General features: G+C 40.7%; 1 long non-coding RNA gene across 2 annotated transcripts in view; it reads left to right on the top strand.

The window, feature by feature from the left end:
- Positions 1 to 248: 248 nt before the first annotated feature.
- Positions 249 to 25640, top strand: part of LOC147340372 (uncharacterized) — a 48507-nt gene continuing 23115 nt past the window's right edge. The window contains exons 1-4 of one of the 2 annotated variants that reach the window (XR_015159384.1): positions 249 to 317; positions 5475 to 5693; positions 12741 to 12832; positions 13742 to 14031. This is a non-coding gene — a long non-coding RNA (uncharacterized LOC147340372). Of the gene's footprint in view, positions 318 to 5474; positions 5694 to 12740; positions 12833 to 13741; positions 14032 to 25640 lie in introns of those variants that run through there. The other variant, XR_015159385.1, reaches the window with a different exon arrangement.

Here is a 25640-nt window from a genome sequence, read left to right as displayed (position 1 = left end):
TTCCAAATATAAAATGAGAGATGAGTGAACACAGGCAACTCCATACGTGGCTTTTCATGTGGGGAGGCTTCATCATGTTCCTTGCATTCTCTCTTTTTCCCTCAAGTGCAGAGAGGGGCTATAGTAAGTCATTCAGTAGAAACTTCTCAAACACCAAGTGATTAGAACAAAACAATGCCTCTCCAGTCTTTCTCTTTGATTAATCAGTGAACCATGGGGATAAAAACAAGACTTCTAAGTTTGTGATTGTGTGAGTAACAGCACACATGTGAACAATCAAGGGTGTGAGCACAAAGGTCAATGGAGATCAAGTCCAGGTGAGTGTTACCACTCTCAAAGAGGCCGTGAGCACCCCTTAATTCCTCCTGCTTCTTTGGTGACTCCCTCTGGTTCCCTGACTGCAGTGTCCCCCTTTTTCACCGATTACTGTCCTCTCTACCGACCTAAATTCAGCACCCAAACCCTTGCTAGTGCTGTCTCTAGAGTCAAATGCTAATCACTAAGAGAGGTGTTTGAGGTCCTATAGGATCTGACCCTGTCTCCTCCCTGACTGTACCCCCAGCAGCCTCCCTTCAGTCACTCAACTCCAGGTCAGCTGGGCTCTGCAGTTTCTGGGTCATGTCAGCGAGGCTCCCTCCTCAGGGCCTCTTCCCTTTGCCTGCATGCTCCTCACCCACATCTGCCTGGCTGACTTCCTCACTTCCATGGAGGTCTTGCTCATTTCTCACTTGCTTTCTCTGTGAGGGCTACCCAGGCCACTGGACAGTATATTGGCAAGTGCACCCACCTTTCCCACCGTCCACCCTATCCCTCATCCCCTTTATCTTGCCCTACATTGTCCTTTAGTTACAACATGTATCACCTAACAGACTCTGTTATTTACTTCTTTGCTTTGTTTGTACTTATCTCTGTCCTCCCCCATAGTTCCCAGCTGCAAAGTCCTTGATCTTAGAAATCTTTCTCTCTTGCTCACTGGTCAATCTCCACCAGCCCAGAACATTACTGAGAACACACTGTAGTCACGCAGATGATATCAGTTTATGTACTGAATGTATCTGCCTCCCTTGGTACATTGTGATACCCTTGAGGGCAAGGGCCGTTGTTTGTCTTTGTCAAACCATGGATCTTTGTCACTCCATGATCCAGCAAACTTTCTGATACAGCTGGAGAGACACTACTGAATATTCACTGAATTAATGAATTAATTTGTGAAAGTGGCACTAACAGAGAAAAGATTCTGTTTCCAAACTGTAGTGCTTCCAGTAGGCACTATCTGTGTGAGAACCATGGACCTATCAGCGCCATGCAAACTCTGCTAGTCAGTGCGGCCAGATGTCTGACTTGTTTTCTGTGGAAATCTCATAGGCTAGCACTCGGCTTACTACCCAGCCTGACTTAGGGTGGCATTTCTGGAACTCAGGCCTTCGTCATCTAAATAGACTTTGCTTTAGCTGTGCAGAACATGCAGTACTTTATGTATTTTCTTTCAATAAAATTGTATCTTTGAGAATAAAAGGTAATCATATAATCAAACGTGAGTGCAAAAGAAGGTAATGAGCTAGTTGGAGGAAATTGGAGACTACCATGGAATAATAGTACACACAAAGATTGGCACCAAGCTAGGCTCTTCCTGGATCTTCTGTAGTTGAATCCTAATAAAAACCCTCAAGAGGTAATATTGTCATTCCCATTTCACAAGGGAGAATATTGAGACCATGGACATTCTGTGAGTTGCCTGTGATCTGGCAGTAGATAGCCCAATGAGCCCAGTTCAGGGCTCATTGGTGATAACACCTCAGAGCAAGTTCAGCATAGACAGTTGCTGTTGCTGTTTAGTCACTAAATCGTGTCTGAATGACCAAACGGACTATAGCCCACTAGACTCCTTGTCCATGGGATTTCCCAGGCAAGAATACTGGAGTGGGCTGCCATTTCCTTCTCCAGGTGATCTTCTGGGCCCTGGGATTGAACCCGCATCTCCTGCATTAGCAAGTGGGTTCTTTACCACTGAGCCACCAGGGAAGCCCACAGCATAGGCAGATCCCCCAACACACTTAATCTGCTCCCAGCAGTCCTGTTTGGTTCCCTTCCTTTTTTCACTGATCCGCTCTCCAAAGCTTCATCCCAGCTCATATCACTTGCAGAAGTGCTTCATCCCAGAGATTTCGCCCCAGCTCCTTTGATCAAATGTTGGTGTATTCAACACTGACCCCTGCTGTGGCAGATGGAAGGTGACTGTTCTGAGCCCTTGCGAAGGAACAAAGTAACTGTTATTTATACTTCTTCATGACTTTTGATGATTGTGTATGCTGGGGAGGGTCCTTTGCTGCAGAGCTAGTTTCCTTGTGTGAGAATCGTGTTCTTGGCAGGATGCCCTTTCCTTCCACAAAGACTTCAAACTGGCCCAGGATGGAAGGTCAGGATCTTACTGATCAGTGCTGCTATGTACCCACAGGCCCAAGCACTGCACCATGAGACCAGTTCCCTCAGAAGCAACACAGATCTCTCAGGGTTACCAGGCTGTTCTGCACATTTCACAGGCTCCTTTGATAAAGACAACAAGTGAGATTTGGAATCAAAATTGGGATCAGGAAAATGGCCACAGTCTTCCAGGACTTCAGTAAAATCTGCCTGTTCTGGGATGATGCACATTAGTGAGCAGCATGGTAGAGGGGCTCTGACCATGGGTTCTGAGCCAGGCATCATTCTGTTGAATTAGAGATTAGTGGACAATGGCTTCCCCCTTTTTTTCCCCATCTTCTCGGGTATTTATTTCAGGGCACATTTGAAAATCAGTGGTTTTGTTAGCAGTTTTCATAAAATAGAAGATCTCCTAGCAGAGGACACCAATTAGACTCTTATTTTCTAAACTTCATTTTAACGTTGATCAGATTGCTTTTAGTACCAGCCTACACCTCACAGGAAAGCTCCTTGACTTGTTGCTTTGGATGAATCTTCTGATGTGTATAATTCCCAGAGTTCTTGTAAAGGAATCCTAGTTCTCTTGTTGCTGTTTCCGAACTACATATCAGAAGAGATGATAGAGTCTCTTTGGGGGCTACTGCAGGTCAGCTATTTTCATAACTCACTGACAATTTCCATAAAATCCCTGCAGCATAAATGCCATTATTCCAGTGTCACAAATGAGGGAATGAAGGCCCGGGAGGATAGATGCCTTGCTCATCACAGAGTGAGGAAGTGGCAGAGCTGGGATTTAGAACTGCTCTCACAATCCATTGTCTGCATATCTCCACAATTTAAAAAAGTATTTGAAGAACATTCTTGTGTTTTTGAGAGTCACCAATGTAAATTGAAAAATTCTATACTGTTTCTCTATCTCATCATTCTGTTTATTTTTAGAGTCTTTCTCATGACAAATAGTACTTTCCTTTACAGACAGTATTAAGGTTATAACATTATACTTGGGGGTGGCAGACGTGGAAAGGCATATACATGACTCAGTTCTGCAAAGTGTCGCATTTCGCCATACTGTGGGCTAAAAACTGTGCCATATACTGTGTAGATGCACATGGAGAAAAGAGCCAGGTCTCGTCCTCCAAAACCTCCCGAGTTTCTAGAAGAGTTTGCATGGCACCTGATACTCATAAACCACAGCTATGCTACCTGTGTAGAAATCCTCTACTGTACTACCCCCAGGTTGCGAATGGATGTTTTTGAGGTTAAAGTTTCACGTTTCAGCGATGCCTAAGATGTTTCCTGCAGTGTATGTCCTACATGATAAGCAAAGAGCAAAGCAACCATGGTGCCAGCCCTTAGGATCTCACAGGAAAACAAACCAAAAAGAAGTTGTACTTGCTAAATTAGAAGTATCCACAGAGTACATGTACAGTGCAAGATGGGAAAAGAGGAAGAGGAGACAAAGATTAGGGCTGAGAATGAAGAGAGGCAGTAGGGTCAGAAGTCAGATCATATTGTGACTGTGAACACTTAAGGCCTGTATTGGAAAATTCCACTGTTTGCCAGGGGATGTGATTCCTTAATCCTGAATATTTGTGATTTTCAACAGAATGATTAAGTAATCACATTGCCAGCTTTATCAGTTCAGTTCAGTTGCTAAATTGTGTCCACCTCTTCGGGACTCAGTGGACTGCAGCACGCCAGACTTCCCTGTCCATCACCAAGGTTGCTCAAACTCATGTGAATCGAGTTGGTGATGCCATCCAACCATCTCATCCTCTGTAGTCCCTTTCTATTATATTCTTATACCAGCCTTATATTCACTAATTAATCTCTCAGTTACATTTTTTAAATAATTTTTATGTTTCTGTCATTTTTTTATTTGCAAAGCTTTGGATTTCGAAACGCTCCCATCATGAGGACATTTCAGAAACTGAGAGATGTTAGAAAGACCAACGATGATGAATCCAGGAAGTCGCCAGTACACTAGTAGTAGAGGCTCCTGAGTACAGGGAGCTGCTGTAAAAGTCAGGAGATGCGTACGTTCCACGCGCCATGGTAGGGTCTGGGATTAGAGCAATCAGGCAAGCTGATCCAGGTCTCTTAGTACAGAATCATGCAGTCATATCTTAAACCCAGTGGTCTGGAAAGATTTGTCAGGATTGTTGATGGAGGAGGTGTCTTACCTGCGCGCGCACACACACACACACACACACACTCACACACAGTTAATAAATTAGAATTCTGAAAGCCAGCTAAGATCACAGTTTTGGAGCCAGTCTGTCTGCCTCCAAAGCCTCAAAGAATGTCTATGACATCAAACCCTTTTTCATAATAATTTATTTCAATTTAATTGAGAACCACTACCTGCAGTTCCCCTGACTGTGCTTGCCTGTTGTTGCCCTTAAGAGGAACTGGGAACTGAATGTTCTGCCTTATCTAAACGGCAGGGACTGAGTGGGCAGCTCCTGCGCCCAAGCCCTTCATGTTGAGTATGGCCCCATCTGACAGCCATGTGACCTCATGTTGCTGTCCCACTGCAGGCTGCCTGTTTTTGCCTCTTTTTTGCAATTAGTCTTCACTACAATTAGAGTTAGAATTCTCTGCACTGTGACTTTGGTGATTCTTATTTTAATTGGCACTTTTTGAGGTATGTGTGACTATCACTGGGCCAGAAATGATTCCTTAACCTCCCCAGTAGATTGGATAACCTCCCCAGTAGATTGGATAATGCAGAGAATTACCTTATGCTCAACAGATTCAATACGCCAATAACTTAAATACCTGTGATCAGTTTTTGATTGCTGCACAGCAAATTGCCTTGAATTTGGCAGCTTAAACCAGCCCATATGTATTATTTTCCGGTTCCCATAGATAATGCATGCTGCATCGATCAAGTGAGTTCTCTGCTTAGGGTCTTACGAGGCTGAAATCAAGGTATCAGTGCGGCTGGAATCTTACCCGGAGGCTCTGGGGAGGAAGCAGCTTTTAAGCTAATCCGGGTGATTGGCAGAATTTATCTCTTACGGTGGCAGGACTGAACTATGTCTTTGCAGGGTCTTGTCGAAGCTGCTCTCGGATCCTAGAAGCTGCCTGTTTTTCTCATCATATGGTTCCCTCAATCTTCAAGCAAATGATGGTGTGTCAAAACCTTGTGCTTCAAATTTCTCTTGCTTTCCTCTGCTGCAAGCCAGGGAAAACTCTCTGCTTTTAAAGAACTGCTGTTATTCTGTTAGGCCCCTTTGGATAATCCAGGATAATCTCCCAATTTTGAGGTAAGTGGATTAATAATCTCAGTTACTACTGCAAAAGCCCATTAGCCATGCAAATATAACACAAATGTGCATGTGATTCCTCCTCTAATTCACAGTACCTGGGATTATGGCAAGGTATCTTGGGAAACCAGTATTAGGATTCTGTCTACCATAGCCTTTAATAACCATCAGATAATTATTTATTAAAACCCTGTTTTGTGACCCTGATGGAGTATCTGTAAATTCTGTGATCATACTGCAGGTCTTCACTGAGTTCTATCATGTCATCATGTAATTTTATTTGCACCAGTGACTAGTGCCTTCACAAGTGTATTGGTCAGAGTTCCAGAGGAACAGAACCAATAGGATATTTAGAGAGAGAGAGAGAGGAGAGAAATAGATTTTTTTATTAGGAATTGGCTCACATATTTATAGAGGCTGACAAGAGCCCAAGATATGCTTTCAGCAACGTGGAGACCTAGGAAAGCTGATGGTACAGTTCGTCTGAGTCCAAAGGCTGAGAACCAGGAGAGCCAGTAGTGTAAGTTCTAATCCAAAAGTGCTGAGATTGAGCCTTATGAGCTTGTTCAGTTCAAGTCCACAGGCAGGAAAAGACCAGAGTCCCACCTCAAGCAGTCAGACTTGATTCCCTCCTCCTTGAAGGAAGCTCAGCTTTTTTTGTTCTATTCAGGCTTTCAACTGTTTGGTATGGGACATCCCCATTAGAGGGCAACCTGCTTTACTCAGTCCACTTATTCCAGTGCTGATCTTATCTAAAACTCCCTCACAGACACACTCACAATAATGGTTGACCTACTGTCTGGGCACTTTCTGTGGCCCAATCACATTGATGCAAAATATTGCACATTAGTCCAGGCATCTTGACACAGTCCATAGGTTATCATTTATTTTAAAATTCCTATTCTTTGTTAATTAACTGCTTAGTTTCCCAGCTTCCTTGTCTGTGGATAAGTTCCCTTTGTTAGTTTTATTGTAACTAATTACCTTTAAGAGTATATGTGTTAAAGGGAAACACTGATCAGGAAGCAGTGTACATTCTATATGGTAAAGGAGAATATTGCATCATGTAGCATGCAGATTTAATAATACCTAATATTTATGAAATAGTTACCATATAGCACATCCTTTTGTATGTTTTTAAAGTGCTTTACCTCGTTTGTTCAGCAAAATCCCATGAGATACATGCCATTGTTATTCCCATTTCCATATGAAGAAACTGGGGCACAGAAGTAATTTGCTGCAGATGTCAACTGTTAAGTGGCAGGCCCAGGGTTGGAATCTATGGCTTCAGAACCAATGTCCATAACTAGTTAGTGTGAGCATATAATTTATCATCCACACCAGAATGAGAGCACTATGAAAAATTATACCTCAGTGGGCATAAAACAGAAGACTTACATGTGTGAAGATGCTGTTCACTCTATTAGTGAAAATCCTTTGGGTTGCAAGGAGCAGAAAATTATTTTCTAGGTTGGCTCAATGGAAAAGGAAGTTCATGATCTCAGAGCATTTGTAATATCTGCATCACTTTCCCTCCCTCTGGTAGATTACTCCTGTCAAAATAAAAATTGATTTATTATTATTATTTAAAAAACAAACAGAAAAAAACCTTCTTTTTGCCTCCCTATTTCTTACTCCCTATGGGGACATTTCTCCTCCCCTTGGTAGCCTACTTCACATAGCGAGGGTCTATACTCACTGTCTCCAGTTTCCTATCCTTCCATTCTGTCTTAATCTCACTGTGATTGAGTGAGGACATCTTCACCTGAGCTGAAACTGTTCTAATCAACGTAATAATGACATCAATATTTCTAAGTCAGTGGCTATGTCACAGTTCCTTGTGTATTCTGTCTATAATTTTGGGCCAAGTCAATCACTCCTTCCACCTGGAACTACTTTCTCCCCTGGTGTATTATTTAGCATTCTCTGGAGATATGGAAACAATAGGATATATATATAGGAAGAGATTCTTTAAAGGAATTGACTTACGCAATTGTGGAGACAGAGAATTCCCCCAATCTGGTGTCTGCAAGCTGGAGTCCCAGAGAGGCTTGGTGGCTTAATTCATTTCAACTCCAACAGCCTGAGAACCAAGAGAACTAATGAGGTAGATTCTAGTCAGGGTCTGAAGACCTGAGAAACTGTAGCACCGAGAACAGTAGAAGATCAATGTCCCAGTTCGTTCAATCAGGCAGGAAAGGCCCAGATTTTCCTTCCTCCACCTTTTTATTGTATTCAGCATTGTTTGCCCTCACACTGGGAAGGGCAAACTTCTTTTCTAAGTCCAGTCCAAATTAAATTCAGATGTTAATTTCACCCGGAAATAGCCTTGCAGACATACTCAGAAATGATGTTTAGCCAAATATTTGGATACCCCGTGATCTAGTCAGGTTGACGCATAAACACCTGGGTTCCAGGACAACACTTTCCTGGTTGTTCCCTGATAAAATGTAGCTGTAGCTGCTCAGTCTCCTTGGCTTGTTCTTCTCCTTTCCTTGTGTTCTCTCCATATTGACAAACCTCAGAACTGAATCCTTATCCTCTTCTTCTCTACCTATACTCATTCCTTTCGTGATCTCATCCAGGACTGAGGCTTTCTATGCCATCTATACCCTCTTCTCTCCCCAGCTTTGATATCCAACTTAGGCTCCAGAGTCTGTTTTCACTGTCCACCTGGAAGTGCAAATGGATATCCAATAGACATTACATTTCAATCATGCAAAAAATGAACTTATTTCATTTCAGTCAATCAAATTCTGTTGGTTGTCATCTCAGTTAACATCAGCCTTCCAGATACTCACTTAAAAATACTGGGGTCAGAGGAATCCCTAGTGGTTCTGTGTTCCCAATGCAGGGGTCCTGGCTTCGATTCCCTGATCAGGGAACTAGATTTCATATGCCCCAGCTAAAAATCCCACATGTGGCACCAAAGATTGAAGATCTTACATGCTCCAACTAAGTCCTGGCACAGCCAAATAAATAAATATTAAAAAAAAATATTGGAATCAGTCTTACCATTATATCCATCCAGAAATCCTGTTGCTTCTGTGGTCTAAGTAGATTGGGATTATGAAAAATTTTGCCTTCCCCACTCCTACCATTTGATTCTAAGCCACTACAACTTCTTGCCTTGATTGGTGCAACAACGCAACATCAAAATATTTACATGACCTACAAGTTTCTGCAAGATTTGATGTGTTATTTCTCTGAAATCCAACTACACTACCACGAAATCCCTCCATAGCTACCTTAAGTTAAGTAATCACAGTTTACCTGAATGCTCTTCAACTGGCTGTTGTCTGTGTTTAAAATGTTCTTCTTCTACATATTTAATGGCTCATCCTACCAACTCCTTCAAATCTTTGCCTAAATACACTTTCTGAGTGAGGCTTATTCTGACTACTTAACAAAATTTCCAATTTCTCAACATTCCAGATTTTTCTTTGTTGTTTTTATAGTTCAGTGGCTAAATCGTGTCTATATAGAAATATATATACTTTGTCTACAACTCATGCTTCCAGTTTTCACAATCTTCCAGTTGTTCTTCAGTTGCTCAGTTGTGTCTGACTCTTTGCAACCCCATGGATTGCAGCATGCCAGGCTTCCCTGTCCTTCACCATCTCCTGGACTTTGCTCAAACCCATGTCCATTAAGTCGGTGATGCCATCCAACCATCTCATCCTCTGTCATCCCTTCTCATCCTGCCTTCAATCTTTCCCAGCATCAGGGTCTTTTCCAATGAATCAGCTCTTCACATCAGGTGGCCAAAGTATTGGAACTTCAGCTTCAGCATCAGTCCTTCCAATGACTATTCAGGGTTAATTTCTTTTAGGATTAACTGGTTTGATCTCCTTGAAGTCCAAGGGACTCTCAAGAGTCTTCTTCAGCACTACAATTAGAACACATCAGTTCTTCAGTGCTCAGCCTTATTTATTGTCCAGCTCTCACATCCATACATGACTACTGGAAAAACCATAGCTTTAATTATACAGACCTTTGTAGGGAGTGATGTCTCTGCTTTTTAATATGCTGTCTATGTTTGTCATAACTTTTCTTACAAGAAGCAAGCATCTTTTAATTTCATGGTTGCAATTACCATCAACAGTGATTTTGGAGCCCCCCAAAATAAAATCTGTCATTGTTTCCACTTTTTCCCCTTCTATTTGCCATGAAGTGATGGAACTGGATGCCATGGTCTTTGTTTTTTTAATGTTGCATTTTAAGCCATCTTTTTCACTCTTCTTTTTCACCTTCATCAAGAGGCTTTTTAGCTCCTCTTCACTTTCTGCCATTCGAGTGGTATCATCTGCATACCTGGGGTTGTTTATATTTCTCCCAGCAATCTTGATTCCAGCCTGTAATTCATCTAGTCAGCATTTCATGTGATATACTCTGCATATAAGTTAAATAAACAGGGTGACAATGTAAAGACTTGTCCTACTCCTTTTCCAGTTTTGAACCAGTCAGTCCTGGCATGTAAAGTTCTAACTGTTGCTTCCTGACCCACGTACAGGTTTCTCAGGAGATAGGTCAGGTGGTCTGGTATTCCCAACTCTTTAAGTAATTTCCATAGTTTTTCATGATCCACACAGTCAAAGGCTTTAGCATAGTCAATGAAGCAGAAGTAGATGATTTTCTTGAATTTCCTTGCTTTCTCTATGATCCAGCAAATGTTGTCAATTTGATCTCTGGTTCCTCTGCCTTTTCTACCCCTTGCTTGTACATCTGAAAGTTTTCAGTTCACATACTGCTGAAGACTAACTTGTAGACTTTGAGAATTACCTTATTAGCATGGAAAATGAGTGTAATTGTGCATTAGTTTGAGCATTCTTTCTGCCCCCTTCTGTTATCTGTGTCAGAAATCTCTTTCTGACACAGATTTCTCTATCTCTTTTATACTTTGATAAAACTTTATTACACAAAAGCTCTGAGTTATCAAACATCATCACTGGCCCCGGATTGAATTCTTCTCCTCCGGAGGCCAAGAATCCTGGCATCTTTTGTGGTTTAGCAGTAACCTTTCATCTTGGGGCCTCATCCAGGATTCTTCAGGACAAGTAAGGATGCTTGGAGCTCTAGTTCTTTGTTCTCCTAATGAACATGCTTTCTGCTGTACTTTACTAACTCTACAGTGTGCTTGTGTGAATGAATGACATGCCCTGTGTGAAGCAAGTGAGGATCCCTGCTCTGCAGTTCCACAATTCCACAGTGACCTCATATGGCTCATGGCAGAAACCCTGTCAGGGGTTTATACCAACCTGCCAATGGACTTCCCTGGTGGCTCAGACGGTAAAGCGTCTGCCTACAATGTGGGAGACCTGGTTTCAATCCCTGGGTTGGGAACATCTCCTAGAAAGGAAATGACAACCCACTCTAGTATTTTTGCCTGGAAAACCCCATGGATGGAGGAGCCTGATAGGCTATAGTCCATGGTGTTGCAAAGAGCTGGACACAGCTGAATGACTTCACTTTCACTTGCTTTCACTTTGAGCATTCTTTAGCACTGCCCTCCTTTGAGATTGGAATGAAAACTGACATTTTCTGTCCTGCAGCCACTGCTGGGTTTTCCAAATTTCCTGGCATATTGAGTGCAGCATTTTATGAGCATCATCTTTTAGGATTTGAAATAGCTTAACTGGCATTCCATCACCTGCACTAGCTTTGTTTTTAGTGATGCTTCCTGAGGCCCACTTGACTTTACACTCCAAGATGTCTGGCTTTAGGTGAGTGACCACACCATCATTGAAAACCTGGTCATTAAAACCTTTTTCATATAGTTATTCTGTGTATTCTTGCCACCTCTTCTTAATCTCTTCTGCCTGTTAGGTTCTTACCGTTTCTATCCTTTATTATGCCCATCCTTGCATGAAATCTTCCCTTGATATCTCCAGTTTTCTTGAAGAAACCTCTAGTCTTTCCCACTCTATTGTTTTCCTCTACTTCTTTGCATTCTTCATTTAAGAAGTCCTTCTTATCTCCCCTTGCTGTTCTCTAGAACTCTACGTTCAGTTGGTTATCTTTCCCTTTATCCCTTGCTTTCCACTTCTATTCTTTCCTTGACAATTTATAAAGCCTGCTCAACTTGCTCTAATCTGCTTTCCATAGCAGTATAATATTCCTACTTACAGTGTAATTCAGTGATTTATTTATTGTTTATACAGGTACCCCAAAATATGAGTTCTGTGAAGGCAGAGACAGATGTACATTTTGTTTACTTTAGTATCTTCAGGGTCAACAGTAGTGCCTGGCAGGTAGCTGTTAGTCATTACATATTTGGTCTAATTGCCAAGTAGACTGGAAGTGCAAAGTAGGGTGGGTTCTAGACATGGAGAAGTCCAGTTCAGGGGTGTCATTAAGGGTTCAGATTCTTTCCCTCTTTTCTTATCCACCTCAGTGTCCTCCATCATTCTGGTACCCAGATGTCTGTAGCAATACAGAGCTCATATCTAGAAATGGTAATATTTAGGGAAAATGGAAAATATCTTCCAGTGTTCCTTTTCCAAGAGCAAGAAAACTGTGACATAATACTTTCTACCCCCATCATCCCAAGAATATGAGACTGAATCTGGTCACATGACCAACCCCAAATCAGTGATTGTCAGTGATACTGGATGCATCATAACTGGCTTAGATGAACATGAGATGATGAGGATTTTATCACAATGTCCCCTGAAAAACATCCATATACTGTTATGATGAGAGAGTGTGTGTGTGTGTGTTTGTGTGTATGTGATTGATAGGGGGGGTGGAATTCTGATATGTAGTGGTTTCAGATCATGAAGAAGTAGATTACGGTAATTCAGGAGGCAGGAGATGGGGGAAGAGTTGACATTTTGCCTAGAAACTCCTGGTCTGCTAATCACATGAGGCTAATGTCATTTGATATGTCTATCTCAGACTAGATACTATGTTGACAAAGGCACTAAGAATACTCAGTCAAGTTAGTAGAGACATTTTTGCCCAAACAGTGGTTAGATTGGCATTAAAAGTTTTGTTTTATGAATGAGTAACCTACCCCTTCTGACTGATAACATCTTCTTCATGTAGCCATGTTAATGCATGTGTGCTGAGTCATGTCTGACTCTTGGTGACCCGATGGACTGTACCTAGCAGGCTCCTCTGTCCATGGAATTTTCCAGGTAAGAATATTAGAGTGGGTTGCTGTTAATACCTTTATTCAAATCTCAGCATTTGTGTCTTGGGACCTACATATTCCCTTTCATTGGGTTCAGTTTTGAAGTAATATATAACATACGTAAGAAGCATGAAACATATACAGAGATTAATAATGAATAATTATAATGTGAAAACCTATGTAACCACCACCCAAAACAGTGACTCAAATATTATTAAAATCCCAGAGCCCCCGCAGCTCCCCTCTCTGACCACAACAGTGTCTCCTCAATAGAGAAATCTGCCATCCTGATCCTTGCTCAGTATCTCTTCCTTGCAGCTTATTATAGCTTCACCTACTGCCTATGTAAACTACACTAAACTATCTAGTTTCATTAAAGATAAACCTTGTGTCAATAGATATCACATGTTTGATTTTTTTAGTGTACACTTAGAGAGCCACCTCATGTAACTTGTTTCTACAAGCTCTCTGAAATGTTGAAAGGAACCCTTCTTTCCAGGTTAAAGGAAGAAATTCTGTCCCCAAGTATGTGCTTGAGAGTGAATTCAGTGCGAGAGTATACATGAGAGCTAAACAGTATTTTTGACCTCCAGTGAGTCTACAGGCCAGTTAGGAAGATGGTGTAGGCTGTAGGCTGCTAGAGCTAACAGTAGCTCAGGTTAGCAGTAAGGCCACGGGTGAGGCATTCCTTGTGCTACCTCTTACTGGTTTGTGATTTGGGGCAAATCTCTCTACATCTCTGAGCCTGTGAGCTGCTTTTTAAAAAAACTTATTTATATTTAATTGAAGAACACTTGCTTTACAATATTGAGTTGGTTTCTGCCACACATCAACATGAATCAGCCATAGGTATACATATGGCCCCTCCTACTTAAACCTCCCTCTGACTTTCCACCCCATCCCACCCCTCTAGGTTGTCGCAGAGCCCTGGTTTGAATTCCATGAGTCACACATGAAATTCTCATGGCTATCTATTTCACAAATGGTAATATATGTTTCCATGCTATTCTCCATTCGTTCCACATTCTCCTTACCCCTCTGTGTCCACAAGTCTGTTCTCTATGTCTGCATCTTCACTGCTGCACTGCAAATAGGTTCATCAGTACCATATTTCTAGCTTCCATATGTGTGCATTAATATATTATATTTGTTTTACTCATTCTGACTTACTTCACTCTGTAAAATAAACTCTAGTTTCATCCACCTCATTAGAACTGACTCAAATGCATTTCATTTTATGGCTGAGTAATATTCCATTGTATATATGTACCACTACTTCTTTATTCATTCATCTGTTGGTGGACATCAAGGTTGCTTCCATGTCCTAGCTATTGTAAATAGTGCTTCAGTGAACATTGGGGTATGTGCTCTTTCAAATAATTTATGGTTTTCTCAGGGTATATGCATTCATCTCACACACTAGTAAAGTGATGCTTAAAATTCTCCAAGCCAGGCTTCAGCAATACGTGAACCATGAACTTCCAGATATTCAAGCTAGTTTTGCAAAAGGCAGAGGAACCAGAGATCAAATTGCCAACATCCGCTGGATCATCGAAAAAGCAAGAGAGTTCCAGAAAAACATCTATTTCTGCTTTATTGACTATGCCAAAGCCTTTGACTGTGTGGCTCACAATAAACTGTGGAAAATTCTGAAAGAGATGGGCATACCAGACCACCTGACCTACCTCTTGAGAAACAGAGGTCAGGAAGCAACAGTTAGAACTGGACATGGAACAACAGACCGGTTCCAAATCGGGAAAGGAGTACGTCAAGGCTGTATATTGTCACCCTGCTTATTTAACTTATATGCAGAGTACATCATGAGAAATGCTGGGCTGGAGGAAGCACAAGCTGGAATCAAGATTACCGGGAGAAATATCAATACCCTCAGATATGCAGATGACACCACCCTTATGTCAGAAAGTGAAGAAGAACTAAAGAACCTCTCAATGAAAGTGAAAGAGGAGAGTGAAAAAGTTGGCTTAAAGCTCAACATTCAGAAAACTAAGATCATGGCATCCGGACCCATCACTTCATGGGAAATAGATGGGGAAACAGTGGCTGACTTTATTTTTCTGGGCTCCAAAATCACTGCAGATGGTGATTGCAGCCATGAAATTAAAAGACGCTTACTCCTTGAAAGGAAAGGAGTGACTGACCTAGACAGCATATTAAAAAGCAGAGACATTATTTTGTCAACAAAAGTCCATCTAGTCAAGGCTATGGTTTTCCCAGTGGTCATGTATGGATGTGAGAGTTGGATTATAAAGAAAGCTGAGTGCTGAAGAATTGATGCTTTTGAACTGTGGTGTTGGAGAAGACTCTTGAGGGTCCCTTGGACTGCAAGGAGATCCAACCAGTCCATCCTAAAGATCAGTCCTGGGTGTTCATTGGAAGGACTGATGTTGGAGCTGAAGCTCCAATACTTTGGCCACCTGATGCGAAGAGCTGACTCATTTGAAAAGACCCTGATGCTGGGAAAGATTGAGGGCAGGAAGAGAAGGGGACGACAGAGGACAAGGTGGTTGGATGGCATCACCAACTCGATGGACATGGGTTTGGGTGGACTCCGGGAGTTGGTGATGGACAGGGAGGCCTGGTGAGCTGCGGTTCATGGGGTCGTAGAGTCGGACACGACTGAGTGACTGAACTGAACTGAACATGGTATATGCATGGTAGTGGCATTATCGTGTCATATGGTAGTTTTCTTCCTAGTTTTTTGAAGTTTTCCATAATGGCTATATCAGTTTACTTTCCCGCCAGCAGTGCAAGAGGGTTCCTTTTTCTCCACATCCTCTCCAGCAGTTTTTGTTTGTAAATTTCTTGATTATGGCCCTTCTGACTGGTGTTAGATGATACCTCATTGTAGTTTTGATTTGCATTTCTCTAATAATGAAGGATGTTGAATATCTATTCATGTGTTTATTAACCACCTTCATTGGAAAAATATCTGGTTAGGTCTTCTGCCCACTTTTTGATTGAGTTGTTTGTTTTTCTGGTATTGAGCTGAATGAGCTGCTTGTATATTTTGGAGATTAATCTTTTGTCTGTTGTTTCATTTGCTGTTATTTTTCTCCAACAAATTGAGGGTTGTTTTGCTGTGCAAACGCTTTTATATTTAATTAGGTCCCATTTGTTTATTTTTGTTTTTGTTTCCATTACTCCAGGAGGTAGGCCGCAGAGGATCTTGCTGCGATCTGTGTCAAAGAGTGTTCTGCCTATCTTTTCCTCTAAGAGTTTTATAGTTTCTGGTCTTACCTTAAGGTTTTAAATTCATTTTGAGTTTATTTTTGTATATGGTGTTAGGAAATGTTCGAATTTCATTCTGTTGTACTTAGCTGTCCAATTTTCCCAGCACCACTTACTGAAGAGACTACCTTTTCTCCATTGTATATTCATGCCTCCTTTGTCAAAGATAAGGTGCCCATAGATTGGTGGATTTATCTCTTGACATTCTATCTAGTTCCATTGGGTTGTATTTCTACTTTTGTGCCAGTACCATACTGCCTTGATGACTGTAGCTTTGTAGTGTTATCTGAAATTAGGAAGGTTGATTCCTCCAGCTTCATTGTCAAGGTTGCTTTGGCTATTCAGGATCTTTTATGTTTCCATATAAATTGTGAAATTATTTCTTCTAGTTCTGTGAAAAATAATCATTGGCAGTTTGATAGGGGTTGCAGTGAATCCATAGATTGCTTTGGGTAGAATAGTCAATTTCACAATATTGATTCTTCCAATCCAAAAGCATGGTATATATCTTTTTTTTTTTTTTTTTTTGGTATATATCTCTTGATCTGCTTGTCACATTGATTTCTTTAATCAGTGTCTTATAGTTTTCTGTATACAATTCTTTTGTCCCTTTAGGTAGGTTTATTCCTAGGTATTTTATTATTTTTGTTGGATTGATGAATGAATTGTTTCCTAAATTTCTCTTTCTGAGTTTTCATTGTTAGGGTATAGCAGTGCAAGTGATTTCTGTGGATTAATTTTATATCTTGTGACTTTACCATAGTCACTGATTAGCTCTAGTATTTTCTGGTGGCTTTTTTTTTTAGCATTTTATATGTTTAGTATCATGTCATCTGCAAACAGTGAGAATTTTACTTCTTTTCCAATCTGAATTCCTTTTATTTCTTTTTCTTTTCTAATTATTGTGCCTAGGACTTCCAAAACTATATTGAATAATAGTAGTGAGAGTGGACATGCTTGTCTTGCTCCTACTGTTAGAGGAAATGCTTTCAGGTTTTCACCATTGAGAATAATGTTTGCTGTAGGTTTGTTGTAGGTGGCCTTTATTATGTTGTAGTATGTTCCTTCTGGGCTTCCCTGGTGGCTCAGATAGTAAAGAGTCTGCCTGTGGTGCAGATTCAGCCTGGGTTCAGTCCCTGGGTCGGGAAGGTCATGTGGAGAAGGGAATGGCTACCCACTCCAGTATTGCCTGGAGAATTCCATGGACAGAGGAGCCTAGGGGGCTACAATCCATGGGATCACAAAGAGTCGGACACAACTGAGCAACTAACACTTTTACTTTCACATGTTCCCTCTATGCCTACTTTCCATAGAGCTTTTATCATAAATGGGTGTTGAATTTTGTAAAAAAATTTCTCTGCATCTGTTGAGATGATCATATTGTTTTAATCTTTTGATTTGTTAATATAATATATCAAAATGATTGATTTGCGTATATTGAAGAATCCTTGCATCCCTGGGATAAAGCACATTGGATCAGAATGTATGATCTTTTTAATTATTGTTGGCTTCTGTTTGCTAAAATTTTGTTGAGGATTTTTGCATCTATATTCATCAGAGATATTGGCCTGTAATTTTCTTTTTTTGTGGTATTCTTGTCTGGTTTTGGTATCAGGGTGATGGTGACCTCATAGAATAATTTTCAGAGTTTTCCTTCACCTGCAATTTTCTGGAAGAGTTTGAGCAGGATAGGTATTAACTGTTTTCTAAACTTTTGGTAGAATTCACCTGTGATACCATCTGGCCCTGAGCTTTGGTTTGTTGGAAGATTTTTGATTACAGTTTTGATTCCTATGCTTGTGATTGGTCTGTTCATATTTTCTATTTCTTCCTGGTTCAGTTTTGGAAGGTTATACTTTTCTAAGAATTACTCCATTTCTTCCAGGTTGTTCATTGTCTTGGCATATAGTTGCTTGTTATAGTCTCTTATGATCCTTTGTATTTCTGTGTTGTCTGTTGTAACCTCCTTTTTCACTTCTAATTTATTGATTTGAGTCTTCTCCCCTTTTTTCTTGATGAGTCTGTCTAATGTTTTGTCAGTTTTGTTGACAAAAAACCAGGTTCCTATGTTAGGTTCTTTGGTCTTCTCAAAGAACCAGCTTTTAGTTTTATTGATCTTTTCTATTGCCTCATTCATTTCTTTTTCAGTTATTTCTGTGCTGATCTTTATGATTTCTTTCCTTTTACTAATTTCGGGATTTTCTTGTTTTTCTTTTTCTAGTTATTTTAGGTGTAAAGTTAGGTTGTTAATTTGATATTTCTCTTGTTTCTTGAGATAGGCCTGAATTGATATAAACTTCCATCTTAGCTCTGCTTATGCTTGATTTCTTTAGTGACCTCTTGGTTTTTCAGAAATGTATTGTTTAACCTCCATGTGTTTATGTTTTTAATTTTTTTCCCTGTGGTTGTTATCTAACAGCGTACAATAAAGATACTTGAAATAATTGCAGTTTTCTAAAAGTTACCAAGGCTTGATTTGTGAATCGAGGTGTGATATATCCTGGAGAATGTTCCATGTGCACTTGAGAAAAAAGTGAAATCTACTATTTTTGGATGAAATGCCCAAGAGATATGAATTAGGTCCAGCTGGTCCAGCGTATCATTTAAAGCTTGTATCTCCTTATTAATTTTCCATCTGGATGTTCTGTCCACTGGTGTGAGTGGGGTGTTAAAGTCCCCCACTATTACTGTGTTATTGTCAATTTCTTCTTTAATACATGTTAGCATTTGCCTTTGGAGAAGGCAATGTCACCCCACTCCAGTACTCTTGCCTGGAAAAATCCCATGGATGGAGGAGCCTGGTGGGCTACAGTCCATGGGGTCGCTAAGAGTCAGACATGACTGAGCGACTTCACTTTCACTTTTCACTTTCATGCATTGGAGAAGGAAATGACAACCCACTCCTGTGTTCCTGCCTTGAGAATCCCAGGGATGGGGGAGCCTGGTGGGCTGCCGTCTATAGAGTTGCACAGAGTTGGACACAACTGAAGCGACTTAGCAGCAGCAGCATTTGCCTTATGTATTGAGGTGCTCCTATGTTGGGTGCATATATATTTATAATTTTTATATCTTCTTGGATTGATCCCTTGATCATTATGCAGTGTCCTTCATTAACTCTTGTAATAGTTTTTATTTTAAAGTCTATTTTATCTGATATGAGTATTGCTACTCGCACTTTCCTTTAATTTCCATTTGCATGGAATATCTTTTTCCAACCCCTCACTTTCATTCTGTATGTTTCCCTACGTCTGAGGTGGATCTCTTGTAGACAGCATATATAGGGGGTCTTATTTTTGTATCCATTCAGCCAATCTGCATCTTTTGGTTGGAGCATTTAGTCTGTTTACCTTTAAGGTAATTATTGGTGTGTGTGACCCTATTACCATTTACTTTATTGTTTTAGGTTTGTTTTGTAAACCTTTTCTTTCTCTTGTGTTTCAAGAAGTTCCTTTAGCATTTGTTGTAGAGCTGGTTTGGTGGTGCTGAATTCTCTTAACCTTTGCTTGCTTTAAAAGTTTTTGACTTCTCCTTGAAATCTGAATGACATCATTACTGTATAGAGTAGTCTTGGTTATAGATATTTTCCATTCATCACTTTAAGCATATCTTGCTACTCCCTCTGGCCTACAGATATTCTGTTGAAAGATCAGCTGTTAGCCTTATGGGGATCCCCTTGTATGTTATTTGTTGTTTTCCCTTGCTACTTTTAATATTTATTCTTTGTGTTTAATTTTTGTTAGTTTGCTTACTATATGTTTTGGTGTGTTTCTCCTTGGGTTTATCCTGTATCAGAGTCTATGGGCTTCCTGGACTTGGGTGACTATTTCTTTTCCTATGTTAGGGAATTTTTCAACGATAATCACAAATATTTTCTTGTACCCTTTTTATTGTCTTCTTCTGGGACCCCTTCTTTGAATGTTGGTGCACTTAATGTTCAAGAGGTCTCTGTGACTGTCCTCATTTCTTTTCATTATTTTTTCTTTATTCTTCTCTGCTTCAGTTATTTTCATCATTCTATCTTCCAGATCACTTATCCATTCTTCTGTCTCAGTTATTTGCCTATCAGTTCCCTCTAGTGTATATTTAATCTCAATTATTGATGTGTTCATTGCTGGTTGTTTATTCTTTAATTCTTCTACATGTTTGTGAAACATTTATTGTATTTTCTTGATCTGTGCCTCCAGTCTATTTATCTGTACCTCCATTTTATTTCCAAAATTTTGGATCATATTTACTATCATTACTCTGAATTCTTTTTCAGTTAGACTGCTTATTTTCTCATCATTTGTTTTGTCTTGTAGGCTTTTACCATGTTCCTTCATCTATTGCATGTTTCTCTAACTTTTCATTTTAAGTTACTGTGTTTGGGGTCTCCTTTTCTGCTGGCTGGAAGGTTGTAGGTCCTCTTAATTGTGGAGTCTGCTCCCTGTGGATGGTGTTGGCCAGTGCCTTGTGAAATTTTTGTTGTTGGGGAGACTTGTGCCTGTGTTCTTGTGGGTGAAGCTTGATCTTGTCTCTTTGAAGGGCAGTGCCATCCATGTCCAGTAGTGTGTTTTGAGGTGTCTGTGGGCTTGGTATGACTTTGGGCATCCTTTCTGCTAATGGCAGGGTTGTGTTCCTGTTTTGCTGACGATTTGGCTAGAGGCGTCCTGCACTGGAGCTTGCTGGCCTTTGGGTGGTGCTTGGTCTTAGTGTGGACCTTGAGGCCTTTGGTAGATCTCTCACCAATTAATGTTCCATGGTGTCAGGAGTTCTCTAATTGTCCAAAGTGCTAGAATCAGGTCTCCCACCTTGGAGCTTCAAGCCAGACTCCTTACTGCAGCACCAAGACTTCACAGGCCACACATCACAGAAGACAAAACCCCAAGACTAATGGTGAAAGCAACATTCAACATCCAAGAACACCCAAAGAAACTCAAACACAAAAAATAGGAAAGGAAAAAAGGGATAAAAACAGGAGTCAAAAAGGAAGAGAGCAATTAAGGCAATGAGCAAACCTCTAAGTGAAAATGAATACTAAAAACTAGACTAGCAAAAATACAGAATCAAAAATATTGAAAAAATACATGGGGAAAATGCGATATAACTAATGACTATTGTAAAAATAGGAAAATAAAATGAATTTATTTAAAAGTAAGGTGTTTTAAAAAGAAAAAAGGAAGAGGCGGTCCTAAGATGATGGAGGAATAGGATGGGGAGACCACTTTCTCCCACGCAAATTCATCAAAAGAACATTTGAATGCTGAGAAAATTCCACAAAACAACTTCTGAATGCTAAAAGAGGACATCAGGCACCCAGAAAAACAGCCCATTGTCTTCAAAAGGAGGTAGGAAAAAATATAAAAGATAAAAAGAGAGACAAAAGAGATAGGCATGAAGCTCCATCCTGGGAAGGGAGTCTTAAAAAAAAGAGAAGTTTCCAAACACCAGGAAACACTTTCACTGCCGAGTCTGTGGCAAGCCTTGGAACCACAGAGGGCAACATAATCAGGAGGAAAAATAAATAATTAAAACCCACAGATTATGTGCCCAATGGTAACTCCCGCAGTGGAGAAGCAGCACAGATGCCTGCATTCACCACTAGCAAGTGGGGGCTGGGCAGGGAGGCACGGGCTGCATTGCTTAGAGTAAGGACTGGGCCTGAATGCCCTAAGAGCAATGTGAGGGAACTAACTTGGGCTAGCAAGCCAGACTGTGGGATATGCTACCATGCAAAAAGCCTTAACCTAAGACACTGCCAGGCCCACTCATAGAACAAAGGACTGAGCAGAGCTAGCCGGCTGCAGACCGGCCCATCCCCCTGTGATGACAGGCAGACGAGGGCAGCCAGAGCTGGAAGGGAGCAATCGTGGCCCCAGAGAGGCATTATCTACCAAACTGCAAGCAGGCTTCATTGCTAACCAAGACTTCTTGGGATTCTGGACGGTCAACATCTGCCTGAGAAGGTGTGCCAGTTGTATACCCAGAAAACCAAGCGGCAGGGACGGTGGGAGGCAATAAATCACAGTGACCACGCTCGCCAAACACCTGGTCACCTGAGCTGCTTGGACCTGGGAAGGGCACAAAATGCAGGCCCAACCGAGTCTGCGCCTCTGAGGAATACCCAAGTACCTGAACCTGAGCAGCTTAGACCTGGGAAGTGCATACAACCCAGGGCTGGCCTCAGACAGTTCCCAGCAGAGCAACCTAGAGCCTAAGAAGTGTAGACAGGGAAAGCACACACACCGTGAATGGGGGCAAACCCAGTGTGGCCAAGACACTGAAAACACACAGCAATGTTATTTGTTTGCAGCATCCCTCCCTCCCCACAGCACGACTGAACAAGTGAGCCTAAAAAAGTGTCCACCACCGCCCCCTTGTGCCAGGGTGGAAATTAGACACTGAAGAGACCAGGAAACAGAAGAAGCTAAAACAGGGGGACCCTCCTTGGAAGTGACAGGTGCAATAGATTAAAACCCTGTAGTTTGCACCAACTACATAGGAAGGGGCCTATAGATCTTGAGAAATATAAGCCGGACCAAGGAACTATCCGAAAATGAACTGAAACCACACTGCCCACAACACCACCAGAGAAAGTCCTAGATATATTTTTTACTATTTTTACTATCATTCTTTAATTTTTTTAAATTTTAAGTCCTCTATTACTCCTTTAATTTTCATTTTTATAACCTACTATTACTTTGCAAAAAAAAAGAGATACCCTATTTTTTAAAGCAAACTTCATATATATATATATATATTTTATAATTTTTGTGACTTTGTTTTGTTTTTTTCTTTTTCCTTAATATTGTATTTTTGAAAATCCAACCACTACTCTAGATTTTTAATCTCTGCTTTTTGTTATTTATTATCAATTTTGTACCTTTAAGAAACCAATATTCAGTATGCATTTTTACTTGGGAGTGAGATTACTGGCTTGACTACTCTCTTCCCCTTTGGCCTCTCCTTTTTCTCCACCAGGTTGCCTCTATCTCCTCCCTCCCCCTTCTCTTCTCTACCCAACTCTGTGAATCTCTTTGTGTTCCGGACAGTGGATAACCCTTAGGGAACTGATTACTGGCTGGATCTGTCTCTCTCAGATTTGATTCTCCCCTTTATCCTCCTGGCCACCTCTGTCCCCTTCCTCCCTCTTCTCTTCTCTGTATAACTCTGTGAACATCTCTGAGTGGTCCAGACTGTGGAGGGCACATAAGAAAGTGATTACTGGCTAGCTTGCTCTCTCCTCTTTTGATTCCACCTCATCTCATCCGGGTCACCTCTATCTCCCTCCTCCCTCTTCTCTTCTCTTCTCTATGTAACTCTGTGAACCTCTCTGGGTGTCCCTCACTGTGGAGAAACTTTTCATCTTTAATGTAGATATTTTATCAATGGTGCTGTATAGATGGAGAAGTCTTGAGGCTACTGTAAAAATAAGACTGAAAACCAGAAGCAGGAGGCTTAAGTCCAAATCCTGAGAACCCCTGAAACTACTGACTCCAAGGAACATTAATCGACAGGAGCTCATCAAACGCCTCCATACCTACACTGAAACCAAGCACCACACAAGGGCCAACAAGTTCCAGAGCAAGACATACCACTCAAATTCTCCAGAAACACAGAGACACAGCCCTGAGCTTCAATACACAGGCTGCCCAAAGTCACTCCGAACCCAATGACGTCTCATAACTCATTACTGGAGACTTCATTGCACTCCAGAGAGAAGAAATCCAGCTCCACCCACCAGAACATGGACACAAGGTTCCCTTACCAGGAAAGCTTGATAAGCCAGCCATACAACTCCACCTACTCCACAATAAAGAGAACTCCACAAACTGCCAGAATACAGAAAGGCCACACCAAACACAGCAATATAAACAGGATGAAGAGACAGAGGAATATCCAGCAGGTAAAGGAACAGGATAAAAGCCCACCAAACCAAACAAAAGAGGAAGAGATAGGGAATCTACCTGATAAAGAATCCAGAATAATGATAGTGAAAATGATCCAAAATCTTGAAAACAAAATGGAATCACCAATAAATAGCCTGGAGACAAGGATTGAGAATATGCAAGAAAGGTTTAACAAGGACCTAGAAGAAATAAAGAACAGTCAATATATAATGAATAATGCAATAAATGAGATCAAAAACACTCTGGAGGAAACAAACAGTAGAATAACGGAGGCAGAAGATAGGATAAGTGTGGGAGAAGATAGAATGGTAGAAATAAATGAATCAAAGAGGAAAAAAGAAATATGAATTAAAAGAAATGAAGATAATCTTAGAGACCTCTGGGACAATGTTAAATGCCCCAACATTCGAATCATAGGAGTCCCAGAAGAAGAAGACAAAAAGAAAGACAATGAGAAAATACTTGAGGAGATAATAGTTGAAACTTCCCTAAAATGGGGAAGGAAATAATCACCCAAGTCCAAGAAACCCAGAGAGTCCCAAACAGGATAAACCCAAGGCGAAACACCCCAAGAGACATATTAATCAAATTAACAAAGATCAAACACAAAGAACAAATATTAAAAGGAGCAAGGGAAAAACAACAAATAACACACAAGGGGATTCCCATAAGGATAACAGCTGATCTTTCAATAGAAACTCTTCAGGCCAGGAGGGAATGGCAGGACATACTTAAAGTGATGAAAGAAAATAACCTACAGCCCAGATTACTGTACCCAGCAAGGATCTCATTCAAATATGAAGGAGAAATCAAAAGCTGAGAGAATTCTGCACCACCAAACCAGCTCTCCAACAAATGCTAAAGGATCTTTTCTAGACAGGAAACACAGAAAGGGTGTATAAACTCGAACCCAAAACAATAAAGTGAATGCAACGGGATCATACTTATCAATAATTACCTTAAATGTAAATGGGTTGAATGCCCCAACCAAAAGACAAGGACTGGCTGAATGGATACAAAAACAAGATCCCTATATATGTTGTCTACAAGAAACCCACCTCAAAACAAGGGACACACAGCCTGAAAGTAAAGGGCTGGAAAAAGATATCCCATGCAAATAGAGACCAAAAGAAAGCAGGAGTAGCAATACTCATATCCGATAAAATAGACTTTAAAACAAAGGCTGTGAAAAGAGACAAAGAAGGACACTACATAATGATCAAAGGATCAATCCAAGAAGAAGATATAACAATTATAGATATATACGCATCCAACATAGGAGCACCACAATATGTAAGACAAATACTAACCAGTATGAACGGGGAAATTAACAATAACACAATAATAGTGGGAGACTTTAATACCCCACTCACACCTATGGATAGATCAACTAAACAGAAAATTAACAAGGAAATACAAACTTTAAATGATACAATAGACCAGTTAGACCTAATTAATATCTATAGGACATTTCACCCCAAAACAATAAATTTCACCTTTTTCTCAAGTGCACACGGAACCTTCTCCAGGATAGATCACATCCTGGGCCATAGCCTTGGTAAAAAAAATTGAAATCATTCCAAGCATCTTTTCTGACCACAATGCAATAAGATTAGATCTCAATTACAGGAGAAAAACTATTAAAAATTCCAACACATGGAGGCTGAACAACAC

This window comes from Bos grunniens, chromosome X (genome assembly GCF_055505025.1).
Source record: "Bos grunniens cultivar Pamir isolate PY7600 chromosome X, Bosgru_T2T1.0, whole genome shotgun sequence".
In the NCBI taxonomy this organism is placed as follows: Eukaryota; Metazoa; Chordata; class Mammalia; order Artiodactyla; family Bovidae; genus Bos; species Bos grunniens.
Note: the sequence above shows the minus strand (reverse complement) of the source record. Positions and strands in the feature narration are given on the sequence as shown.